The sequence below is a fragment of the Bombus huntii genome, chromosome 3 (genome assembly GCF_024542735.1).
Source record: "Bombus huntii isolate Logan2020A chromosome 3, iyBomHunt1.1, whole genome shotgun sequence".
Lineage (NCBI taxonomy): Eukaryota > Metazoa > Arthropoda > Insecta > Hymenoptera > Apidae > Bombus > Bombus huntii.
This window is the reverse complement of record NC_066240.1, coordinates 6,119,722-6,134,570: the sequence shown is the minus strand read 5'-3', so window position 1 is coordinate 6,134,570 and position 14,849 is coordinate 6,119,722.

Below are 14,849 nucleotides of genomic sequence, written 5' to 3'. Positions count from 1 at the left end.
ATTTCCAAAATTTCCAAAACACATTAAACTCCACTTAATAGCAACCGGTGCTAGTAGGGCCAATGAACAAGTAGAGCGTATTATGAGTACGTTAAAGAACATGCTTACGACGGTGGAAACGACCGGGCGATCATGGCAAGACGCGATTGGCGAGATACAATTAACCTTGAATTGCACCACTAATCGTGTGACTAAATCAAGAATTATTAATTGGGAAGGCAGCAAGGCCCTACGGCTTATCGTTGCTTGATAATATCGAGGAAAAGGAAGTAGATATCTCCAATGTAAGGCAACAGGTGATACAGAACATAGATACTTGCGCTAGTTATGATAAAGACAGGTTCGACAAAACGAAAGCTAAGATAGTTAGGTTTAATCTCGGTGACTTTGTATTACGTAAGAAGGAGGAAAGAAATCAAAGGAAGTTAGATCCGAAATTCGGGGGTCCATTCGTGATAGCAGAGATTTTGGAAGGAGATAGATATACCTTAAAAACCTTAGACGGCAAACGGTCATATAAGGACAGACATGACAAATTGAGAAAAATGTCAGATAGTTGCGTTCTTGCTGAGTTAGACGTCTGCGGTGATGACAACGACGGTGATAATTAACACCACGTTGTGGTCATAGTAATACACCCGGTGCAGTATTTGCGCCTTCTGTAATATACCCAGTGTAGCGTTTGCGCCTTCTGTAATATACCCAGTGTGGTGTCCTGCGCCTTCTGTAATACGCTCAGTGGTGTCATGCGCTTTCTGTAATACGCCCAGTGTGGTGTCCTGCGCCTTTCGTAATGCACCCAACGTGATAATACGATCCAACAAACTGAGATCTGTGTGCGAAATCGAAAATGATCTGTCGTGTCATTGCGGTCTGACTGGTAACTCACAGAATGCAACTGGTACTTTTATACTGGTACTTTAATACAAACTATAACACTATTAATTTGAGTTCTCTTTCATTTCCTTGCTTGTCAAACCTCCGAACAAAATTTTGTTGTTGAACTGGAGCCTTGACTTATTTGGAACATTTAATTGAATGGTAAATAATATCAGTTACATTGAGTCTAATGCTGGAAAAAAACTCTGTATTTTAGCTGCACACGAGGACGTGTGATGGTCAGAATGGCCGTGTCGGAGATGAAAGGAAAACCGAAGCCTTCCCTTTGCAATTTTGGGAGAGTTCTCTAATGCTTTAGCCTAGATTTTATCATAGCTGTAATTAAGCAATTGTTGTCATTCGATCTGATTGTAATTGTTCGAGATTTGTGATAGCGAAATTGGGCTCGAGGTGACAACTGGTCGCCGAAAGTAGCCACGGTTACGGGATGAACGTTTTGCCTGACGGAGGTATGGAGCGGTTGTATGGTTCTCTCTAGAAATGTGGTTGTGGCGGCATACGGCCTCAAGAACGGGCCTGGCCACATGGGATTGTACTTTGGAGGTGTCGATATAATGGGACACACGTTGTATTAATAATCAACAGAAACTGCCTAGCAACGGCGTTTGGAAATTTTTCGATGCTTCCAATGAGTATACATCAAACTTTAGGCAGAAACTGCCTAGCAACGGCGATTGGAACACCCTCGATGCTTCCAACGAGCATATAACAAACAAATGCAATCGTACAGCGAGAAAGATTTCCATCAGATTATTATTCGTGTGATCGCCTTGGAAAGTAATACATCGAGCAGTTTACCGAGCGTCTCAGCAATCGCATGTTTCTGCCTAAAATTATACTACGCATAGTAAAAAGTTATTCCGTTGACCGTGGATTCGTTTGAACCCAAGAACATTGTTAATAGCGTTCATTAAACTTATTATTCGTTAAACTTATTACTCGTAAAACATATTATTCGTCAATATTCTTATTCGTTAAACTTATTATTCGTTAATCTTCTCATTCGTAAAACTTAATATTTGTTAATTTTATTATTCGTTAAACTTATTATTCGTCAATCTTATCATTCGTAAAACTTAATATTTGTTAATTTTATTATTCGTTAACTCAATATTCATTATACTTTGTAAAGTCTTGTATATACGCGTAAATATAATCACTGTTTTGTAAAACGATGGCCAATTCAAACGAAGAATCGTCACGCGCCCTAAATTCTAATCTTAACCAGAAATATAGAATAACGACATAACGTAATATGCTATAAAGTATAATGTTAAATGGTGTAACAAAATATACTATAACGTTACAACGTAGAGCGTTATATAGTATAACGTTATATAGTATAACGTTATATAACATAACGTTATATGGTAAAACAGTATAACGTATTACGGTATATAGTATAACGTTATATAACATAACGTTATATAACATAACGTTATATTGTACAACGTTATAACGGAATATGCTATATGGTATAACGCTATAACATATCACGTTATATAACAACACGTTATATGGTATAACGTTATAACGTATTACGTCATATGGTATAACCTTATAACGTAATACGACATATGGCGTAACGTTATAAAGTAATACGTTATAGGGTATAACGATATAACGTATTAAGTTATATAACATAACGTTATGTGGTATAACGATATAAAGTATTACGTTATATAGCATTATATGGTATAACGCTATAACGTATTAAGTTATATGGTACAACATTGTAACGTGTTACGTTATATAACATGACGTTATATGGAATAACGTTACAACGTTTTAAGTTATATGGTATAACGTTATAAAGTAATACAATATATGGTATAACGTTATAACGTATTACTTTATATAGCATTATATGCTATAACGCTATAACGTATTACGTTATATGGTATTACGTTATAACGTGTTACGTTATATGGTATCATATTACAACGTGTTACGTTATATGGTATAACGTTATAACGTATTTCGTTATATGGTATAACGTCATATGGTATAACGTTATATCGTATTACGTTATATGGTATTACGTCATAACGTAGTACGTTATATGGAATAACGTTATAACGTATTACGTTATATGGTATAACGTTATAACGTATTACGTTATATGCTGTAACGTGATATGGTATAACGTTATAACGCATTACCTTATATGGTGTAACGTCATATGGTATAACGTTATAACGTATTACGTTATATGGTATCGCGTTATAACGTATTACGTTATATGGTATAACGTCATATGGTATAACGTTAAAACGTATTACGTTATATGGTATTTCGTCATAACGTATTACGTTATATGCTATAACGTCATATGGTATAATGTTATAACGTATTACGTTATATGGTGTTACGTCATAACGTATTACGCTATATGGTATAACGTTATAACGTATTACGTTATATGGTATAACGTTATAACGTATTACGTTATATGCTGTAACGTGATATGGTACAACGTTATAACGTATTACGTTATATGGTATAACGTCATATGGTATAACGTTATAACGAATTACGATATATGGTATTACGTCATAACGTATTAAGTTATAAGGAATAACGTTATAACGTACTACGTTATATGGTATAACGTTATAACGTATTACGTTATATGCTATAACGTCATATGGTATAACGTTATAACGTATTACGGTATATGGTATCACGTTATAACGTGTTACGTTATATGGTATTTCGTCATAACGTATTATGTTATATGCTATAACGTCATATGGTATAACGTTATAACGTATTACGTTATATGGTATAACGTTATAACGTATTACGTTATATGCTATAACGTCATATGGTATAACGTTATAACGTATTACGGTATATGGTATCACGTTATAACGTATTACGTTATATGGTATTTCGTCATAACGTATTACGTTATATGCTATAACGTCATATGGTATAATGTTATAATGTATTACGTTATATGGTGTTATGTCATAACGTATTACGCTATATGGTATAACGTTATAACGTATTACGTTATATGGTATAACGTTATAACGTATTACGTTATATGCTGTAACGTGATATGGTACAACGTTATAACGTATTACGTTATATGGTATAACGTCATATGGTATAACGTTATAACGTATTACGTTATATGCTATAACGTCATATGGTATACCGTCATATGGTATAACGTTATAACGTATTACGTTATATGGTATCACGTTATAACGTATTACGTTATATGGTATTTCGTCATAACGTATTACGTTATATGCTATAACGTCATATGGTATAATGTTATAGCGTATTACGTTATATGGTGTTACGTCATAACGTATTACGCTATATGGTATAACGTTATAACGTATTACGTTATATGCTGTAACGTGATATGGTATAACGTTATAACGCATTACCTTATATGGTATAACGTCATATGGTATAACGTTATAACGTATTACGTTATATGGTATCGCGTTATAACGTATTACGTTATATGGTATAACGTCATATGGTATAACGCTATAACGTATTACGATATATGGTATTACGTCATAACGTATTACGTTATATGGTATTACGTTATAACGTGCTACGTTATATGGTATCATATTACAACGTGTTACGTTATATGGTATAACGTTATAACGTATTTCGTTATATGGTATAAAGTCATATGGTATAACGTTATATCGTATTACGTTATATGGTATTACGTCATAACGTAGTACGTTATATGGAATAACGTTATAACGTATTACGTTATATGGTATAACGTTATAACGTATTACGTTATATGGTATAACGTTGTACCGTATTACGTTATATGCTATAACGTCATATGGTATAACATTATAACGTATTACGTTATATGGTATTACGTTATAACGTGTTACGTTATATGGTATCATATTACAACGTGTTACGTTATATGGTATAACGTTATAACGTATTACGTTATATGCTATAACGTCATATGGTATAACGTTATATCGTATTACGTTATATGGTATTACGTCATAACGCAGTACGTTATATGGAATAACGTTATAACGTATTACGTTATATGGTATAACGTCATATGGTATAACGCTATAACGTATTACGATATATGGTATTACGTCATAACGTAATACGTTATATGGTATAACGTTATAACGTATTTCGTTATATGGTATAACGTCATATGGTATAACGTCATATCGTATTAGGTTATATGGTATTACGTCATAACGTAGTACGTTATATGGAATAACGTTATAACGTATTACGTTATATGGTATAACGTTATAACGTATTACGTTATATGCTGTAACGTGATATGGTATAACGTTATAACGCATTACCTTATATGGTGTAACGTCACATGGTATAACGTTATAACGTATTACGTTATATGGTATCGCGTTATAACGTATTACGTTATATGGTATAACGTCATATGGTATAACGTTATAACGTATTACGTTATATGGTATTTCGTCATAACGTATTACGTTATATGCTATAACGTCATATGGTATAATGTTATAACGTATTACGTTATATGGTGTTACGTCATAACGTATTACGCTATATGGTATAACGTTATAACGTATTACGTTATATGGTACAACGTTATAACGTATTACGTTATATGCTGTAACGTGATATGGTACAACGTTATAACGTATTACGTTATATGGTATAACGTCATATGGTATAACGTTATAACATATTACGTTTAATGGTATTACGTCATGACTTAATACGTTATATGGTATAACGTTATAACGTATTACGTTATATGGTGTTACGTCATAACGTATTACGCTATATGGTATAACGTTATAACGTATTACGTTATATGCTGTAACGTGATATGGTATAATGTTATAACGTATTACGTTATATGGTATTTCGTCATAACGTATTACGTTATATGCTATAACGTCATATGGTATAATGTTATAACGTATTACGTTATATGGTGTTACGTCATAACGTATTACGCTATATGGTATAACGTTATAACGTATTACGTTATATGCTGTAACGTGATATGGTATAACGTTATAACGCATTACCTTATATGGTATAACGTCATATGGTATAACGTTATAACGTATTACGTTATATGGTATCGCGTTATAACGTATTACGTTATATGCTATAACGTCATATGGTATAACGTTATAACGTATTACGGTATATGGTATCACGTTATAACGTAATACGTTATATGGTATTTCGTCATAACGTATTACGTTATATGCTATAACGTCATATGGTATAACGTTATAACGTATTACGTTATATGGTATAACGTTATAACGTATTACGTTATATGGTATAACGTTATAACGTATTACGTTATATGCTGTAACGTGATATGGTACAACGTTATAACGTATTACGTTATATGGTATAACGTCATATGATATAACGTTATAACGTATTACGTTATATGCTATAACGTCATATGGTATAACGTTATAACGTATTACGTTATATGGTATAACGTTATAACGTATTAAGTTGTATGGTATTACGTTATAACGTGTTACGTTATATGGTATCATATTATAACGTGTTACGTTATATGGTATAACGTTATAACGTATTACGTTATATGCTATAACATCATAACGTATTACGTTATATGCTATAACGTCATATGGTATAACGTTTTAACGTATTACGTTATATGGTATAACGTTATTACGTATTACGTTATATGGTATAACGTTCTAACGTATTACGTTATATGGCATAACGTTATAACGTATTACGTTATATGCTATAACGTCATATGGTATAACGTTATAACGGATTACGTTATTTGGTATAACGTTATAACGTATTACGTTATATGGTATAACGTTGTAACGTATTACGATATATGCTGTAACGTGATATGGTATAACGTTATAACGTATTACGTTATATGGTATAACGTCATATGGTATAACGTTATAACGTATTATGTTATATGGAATAACGTTATAACGTATTACGTTATATGCTATAACGTCATATGGTATAACGTTATAACGTATTACGTTATATGGTATTACGTTATAACGTATTACGTTATATGCTATAACGTCATATGTTATAACGTTATAATGTATTACGTTATATGGTATTACGTTATAACGTATTACGTTATATGGTATAACGTTATAACGTATTACGTTATATGGTATTACGTCATAACGTATTACGTTATATGGTATTACGTTATATGGTATTACGTTATAACGTATTACGTTATATGGTATTACGTTATAACGTATTACGTTATATGGTATAACGTTATAACGTATTAGGTTATATGGTATTACGTTATAACGTATTACGTTATATGTTATAACGTTATAATGTATTACGTTATATGCTATAACGTCATATGGTATAACGTTATAATGTATTACGTCATATTGTATAACGTTATAACGAAATACGTTATATGGTATAACGTCATATGGTATAACGTTATAACGTATTACGTTATATGGTATTACGTCATAACGTAATACGTTATATGGTATAACGTTATAACGTATTACGTTATATGGTATTACGTTATAACGTATTACGTTATATGGTATAACGTTATAACGTATTACCTTATATGGTATAACGTCATATGGTATAACCTTATAACGTATTACGTTATATGGTATCACGTTATAACGTATTACGTTTTATGGCATAACGTTATAGCGTATTACGTTATATGGTATAACGTCATATGGTATAACGTTATAACGTATTACGTTATATGGTATTACGTCATAACGTATTACGTTATATGGTATAACGTTATAACGTATTACGTTATATGATATAACGTTATATGGTATAACGTTATAACGTATTACCTTATATGGTATTACGTCATATGGTATAACGTTATAACGTATTACGTTATATGGTATCACGTTATAACGTATTACGTTATATGGCATAACGTTATAACGTATTACGTTATATGGTATTACGTTATAATGTATTACGTTATATGGTATTACGTTATAACGTATTACGATATATGCTGTAACGTGATATGGTATAACGTTATAACGTATTATGTTATATGGTATAACGTTATAACGTATTACGTTATATGCTATAACGTCATATGGTATAACGTTATAACGTATTACGTTATATGGTATTACGTTATAACGTATTACGTTATATGCTATAACGTCATATGTTATAACGTTATAATGTATTACGTTATATGGTATTACGTTATAACGTATTACGTTATATGGTATAACGTTATAACGTATTACGTTATATGGTATTACGTCATAACGTATTACGTTATATGGTATAACGTCATATGGTATAACGTTATTACGTATTACGTTATATCGTATTACGTCATAACGTATTACGTTATATGGTATAACGTTATAACGTATTACGTTATATGCTATAACGTTTTTAACGTATTACGTTATATGGTACTACGTCATAACGTAATACGTTATATGGTATAACGTTATAACGTATTACTTTATATGGTATAACGTCATATGGTATAACGTTATATGGTATTACGTCATAACGTATTACGTTATATGGTATAACGTTATAACGTATTACGTTATATGGTATTACGTTATAACGTATTACGTTATATGGTATTACGTTATAACGTATTACGTTATATGGTATAACGTTATAACGTATTAGGTTATATGGTATTACGTTATAACGTATTACGTTATATGTTATAACGTTATAATGTATTACGTTATATGCTATAACGTCATATGGTATAACGTTATAATGTATTACGTCATATTGTATAACGTTATAACGAAATACGTTATATGGTATAACGTCATATGGTATAACGTTATAACGTATTACGTTATATGGTATTACGTCATATGGTATAACGTTATAACGTATTACGTTATATGGTATTACGTCATAACGTATTACGTTATATGGTATAACGTTATAACGTATTACGTTATATGATATAACGTTATATGGTATAACGTTATAACGTATTACCTTATATGGTATTACGTCATATGGTATAACGTTATAACGTATTACGTTATATGGTATCACGTTATAACGTATTACGTTATATGGCATAACGTTATAACGTATTACGTTATATGGTATTACGTTATAATGTATTACGTTATATGGTATTACGTTATAACGTATTACGATATATGGTATAACGTTATAACGTATTACGTTATATGGTATAACGTCAAATGGTATAACGTTATAACGTATTACGTTATATGGTATTAAGTCATAACGTATTACGTTGTATGGTATTACGTTATAACGTATTACGTTATATGGTATAATGTTATAACGTATTACGTTATATGGTTCAAGGTCATATGGTATAACGTTATAACTTATTACGTTATATATTATTACGTCATAACGTATTACGTTATATGGTATAACGTTATAACGTATTAGGTTATATGGTATTACGTTATAACGTATTACGTTATATGTTATAACGTTATAATGTATTACGTTATATGCTATAACGTCATATGGTATAACGTTATAATGTATTACGTCATATTGTATAACGTTATAACGAAATACGTTATATGGTATAACGTCATATGGTATAACGTTATAACGTATTACGTTATATGGTATTACGTCATAACGTAATACGTTATATGGTATAACGTTATAACGTATTACGTTATATGGTATTATGTTATAACGTATTACGTTATAAGGTATTACGTTATAACTTATTACGTTATATGGTATAACGTTCTAACTTATTACGATATATGCTATAGAGTCATATGGTATAACGTTATAACGTATTACGTTATATGGTATATCGTTATATCGTATTACGTTATATGGTATAACGTCATATGGTATAACATTATAACGTATTACGTTATACGCTATAACGTCATATGGTATAACGTTATAACGTATTACGTTATATGGTATTACGTTATAACGTATTACGTTATATGGTATAACGTTATAACGTATTACGTTATATGGTATAACGTTATAACGTATTACGTTATATGGTATAACGTCATATGGTATAACGTTATATGGTATTACGTTATAACGTATTACGTTATATGGTATAACGTTATAACGTATTACCTTATATGGTATAACGTCATATGTTATAACCTTATAACGTATTACGTTATATGGTATCACGTTATAACGTATTACGTTATATGGCATAACGTTATAGCGTATTACGTTATATGGTATAACGTCATATGGTATAACGTTATAACGTATTACGTTATATGGTATTACGTCATAACGTATTACGTTATATGGTATTACGTTATAACGTATTACGTTATATGGTATAACGTTATAACGTATTAGGTTATATGGTATTACGTTATAACGTATTACGTTATATGTTATAACGTTATAATGTATTACGTTATATGCTATAACGTCATATGGTATAACGTTATAATGTATTACGTCATATTGTATAACGTTATAACGAAATACGTTATATGGTATAACGTCATATGGTATAACGTTATAACGTATTACGTTATATGGTATTACGTCATAACGTAATACGTTATATGGTATAACGTTATAACGTATTACGTTATATGGTATTACGTTATAACGTATTACGTTATATGGTATAACGTTATAACGTATTACCTTATATGGTATAACGTCATATGGTATAACCTTATAACGTATTACGTTATATGGTATCACGTTATAACGTATTACGTTATATGGCATAACGTTATAGCGTATTACGTTATATGGTATAACGTCATATGGTATAACGTTATAACGTATTACGTTATATGATATAACGTTATATGGTATAACGTTATAACGTATTACCTTATATGGTATTACGTCATATGGTATAACGTTATAACGTATTACGTTATATGGTATCACGTTATAACGTATTACGTTATATGGCATAACGTTATAGCGTATTACGTTATATGGTATAACGTCATATGGTATAACGTTATAACGTATTACGTTATATGGTATAACGTCATATGGTATAACGTTATAACGTATTATGTTATATGGAATAACGTTATAACGTATTACGTTATATGCTATAACGTCATATGGTATAACGTTATAACGTATTACGTTATATGGTATTACGTTATAACGTATTACGTTATATGCTATAACGTCATATGTTATAACGTTATAATGTATTACGTTATATGGTATTACGTTATAACGTATTACGTTATATGGTATAACGTTATAACGTATTACGTTATATGGTATTACGTCATAACGTATTACGTTATATGGTATTACGTTATATGGTATTACGTTATAACGTATTACGTTATATGGTATTACGTTATAACGTATTACGTTATATGGTATAACGTTATAACGTATTAGGTTATATGGTATTACGTTATAACGTATTACGTTATATGTTATAACGTTATAATGTATTACGTTATATGCTATAACGTCATATGGTATAACGTTATAATGTATTACGTCATATTGTATAACGTTATAACGAAATACGTTATATGGTATAACGTCATATGGTATAACGTTATAACGTATTACGTTATATGGTATTACGTCATAACGTAATACGTTATATGGTATAACGTTATAACGTATTACGTTATATGGTATTACGTTATAACGTATTACGTTATATGGTATAATGTTATAACGTATTACCTTATATGGTATAACGTCATATGGTATAACGTTATTACGTATTACGTTATATCGTATTACGTCATAACGTATTACGTTATATGGTATAACGTTATAATGTATTACGTCATATTGTATAACGTTATAACGAAATACGTTATATGGTATAACGTCATATGGTATAACGTTATAACGTATTACGTTATATGGTATTACGTCATAACGTAATACGTTATATGGTATAACGTTATAACGTATTACGTTATATGGTATTACGTTATAACGTATTAGGTTATATGGTATTACGTTATAACGTATTACGTTATATGGTATTACGTTATAACGTATTACGATATATGCTGTAACGTGATATGGTATAACGTTATAACGTATTATGTTATATGGTATAACGTTATAACGTATTACGTTATATGCTATAACGTCATATGGTATAACGTTATAACGTATTACGTTATATGGTATTACGTTATAACGTATTACGTTATATGCTATAACGTCATATGTTATAACGTTATAATGTATTACGTTATATGGTATTACGTTATAACGTATTACGTTATATGGTATAACGTTATAACGTATTACGTTATATGGTATTACGTCATAACGTATTACGTTATATGGTATAACGTCATATGGTATAACGTTATTACGTATTACGTTATATCGTATTACGTCATAACGTATTACGTTATATGGTATAACGTTATAACGTATTACGTTATATGCTATAACGTTTTTAACGTATTACGTTATATGGTACTACGTCATAACGTAATACGTTATATGGTATAACGTTATAACGTATTACTTTATATGGTATAACGTCATATGGTATAACGTTATATGGTATTACGTCATAACGTATTACGTTATATGGTATAACGTTATAACGTATTACGTTATATGGTATTACGTTATAACGTATTACGTTATATGGTATTACGTTATAACGTATTACGTTATATGGTATAACGTTATAACGTATTAGGTTATATGGTATTACGTTATAACGTATTACGTTATATGTTATAACGTTATAATGTATTACGTTATATGCTATAACGTCATATGGTATAACGTTATAATGTATTACGTCATATTGTATAACGTTATAACGAAATACGTTATATGGTATAACGTCATATGGTATAACGTTATAACGTATTACGTTATATGGTATTACGTCATATGGTATAACGTTATAACGTATTACGTTATATGGTATTACGTCATAACGTATTACGTTATATGGTATAACGTTATAACGTATTACGTTATATGATATAACGTTATATGGTATAACGTTATAACGTATTACCTTATATGGTATTACGTCATATGGTATAACGTTATAACGTATTACGTTATATGGTATCACGTTATAACGTATTACGTTATATGGCATAACGTTATAACGTATTACGTTATATGGTATTACGTTATAATGTATTACGTTATATGGTATTACGTTATAACGTATTACGATATATGGTATAACGTTATAACGTATTACGTTATATGGTATAACGTCAAATGGTATAACGTTATAACGTATTACGTTATATGGTATTAAGTCATAACGTATTACGTTGTATGGTATTACGTTATAACGTATTACGTTATATGGTATAATGTTATAACGTATTACGTTATATGGTTCAAGGTCATATGGTATAACGTTATAACTTATTACGTTATATATTATTACGTCATAACGTATTACGTTATATGGTATAACGTTATAACGTATTAGGTTATATGGTATTACGTTATAACGTATTACGTTATATGTTATAACGTTATAATGTATTACGTTATATGCTATAACGTCATATGGTATAACGTTATAATGTATTACGTCATATTGTATAACGTTATAACGAAATACGTTATATGGTATAACGTCATATGGTATAACGTTATAACGTATTACGTTATATGGTATTACGTCATAACGTAATACGTTATATGGTATAACGTTATAACGTATTACGTTATATGGTATTATGTTATAACGTATTACGTTATAAGGTATTACGTTATAACTTATTACGTTATATGGTATAACGTTCTAACTTATTACGATATATGCTATAGAGTCATATGGTATAACGTTATAACGTATTACGTTATATGGTATATCGTTATATCGTATTACGTTATATGGTATAACGTCATATGGTATAACATTATAACGTATTACGTTATACGCTATAACGTCATATGGTATAACGTTATAACGTATTACGTTATATGGTATTACGTTATAACGTATTACGTTATATGGTATAACGTTATAACGTATTACGTTATATGGTATAACGTTATAACGTATTACGTTATATGGTATAACGTCATATGGTATAACGTTATATGGTATTACGTTATAACGTATTACGTTATATGGTATAACGTTATAACGTATTACCTTATATGGTATAACGTCATATGTTATAACCTTATAACGTATTACGTTATATGGTATCACGTTATAACGTATTACGTTATATGGCATAACGTTATAGCGTATTACGTTATATGGTATAACGTCATATGGTATAACGTTATAACGTATTACGTTATATGGTATTACGTCATAACGTATTACGTTATATGGTATTACGTTATAACGTATTACGTTATATGGTATAACGTTATAACGTATTAGGTTATATGGTATTACGTTATAACGTATTACGTTATATGTTATAACGTTATAATGTATTACGTTATATGCTATAACGTCATATGGTATAACGTTATAATGTATTACGTCATATTGTATAACGTTATAACGAAATACGTTATATGGTATAACGTCATATGGTATAACGTTATAACGTATTACGTTATATGGTATTACGTCATAACGTAATACGTTATATGGTATAACGTTATAACGTATTACGTTATATGGTATTACGTTATAACGTATTACGTTATATGGTATAACGTTATAACGTATTACCTTATATGGTATAACGTCATATGGTATAACCTTATAACGTATTACGTTATATGGTATCACGTTATAACGTATTACGTTATATGGCATAACGTTATAGCGTATTACGTTATATGGTATAACGTCATATGGTATAACGTTATAACGTATTACGTTATATGATATAACGTTATATGGTATAACGTTATAACGTATTACCTTATATGGTATTACGTCATATGGTATAACGTTATAACGTATTACGTTATATGGTATCACGTTATAACGTATTACGTTATATGGC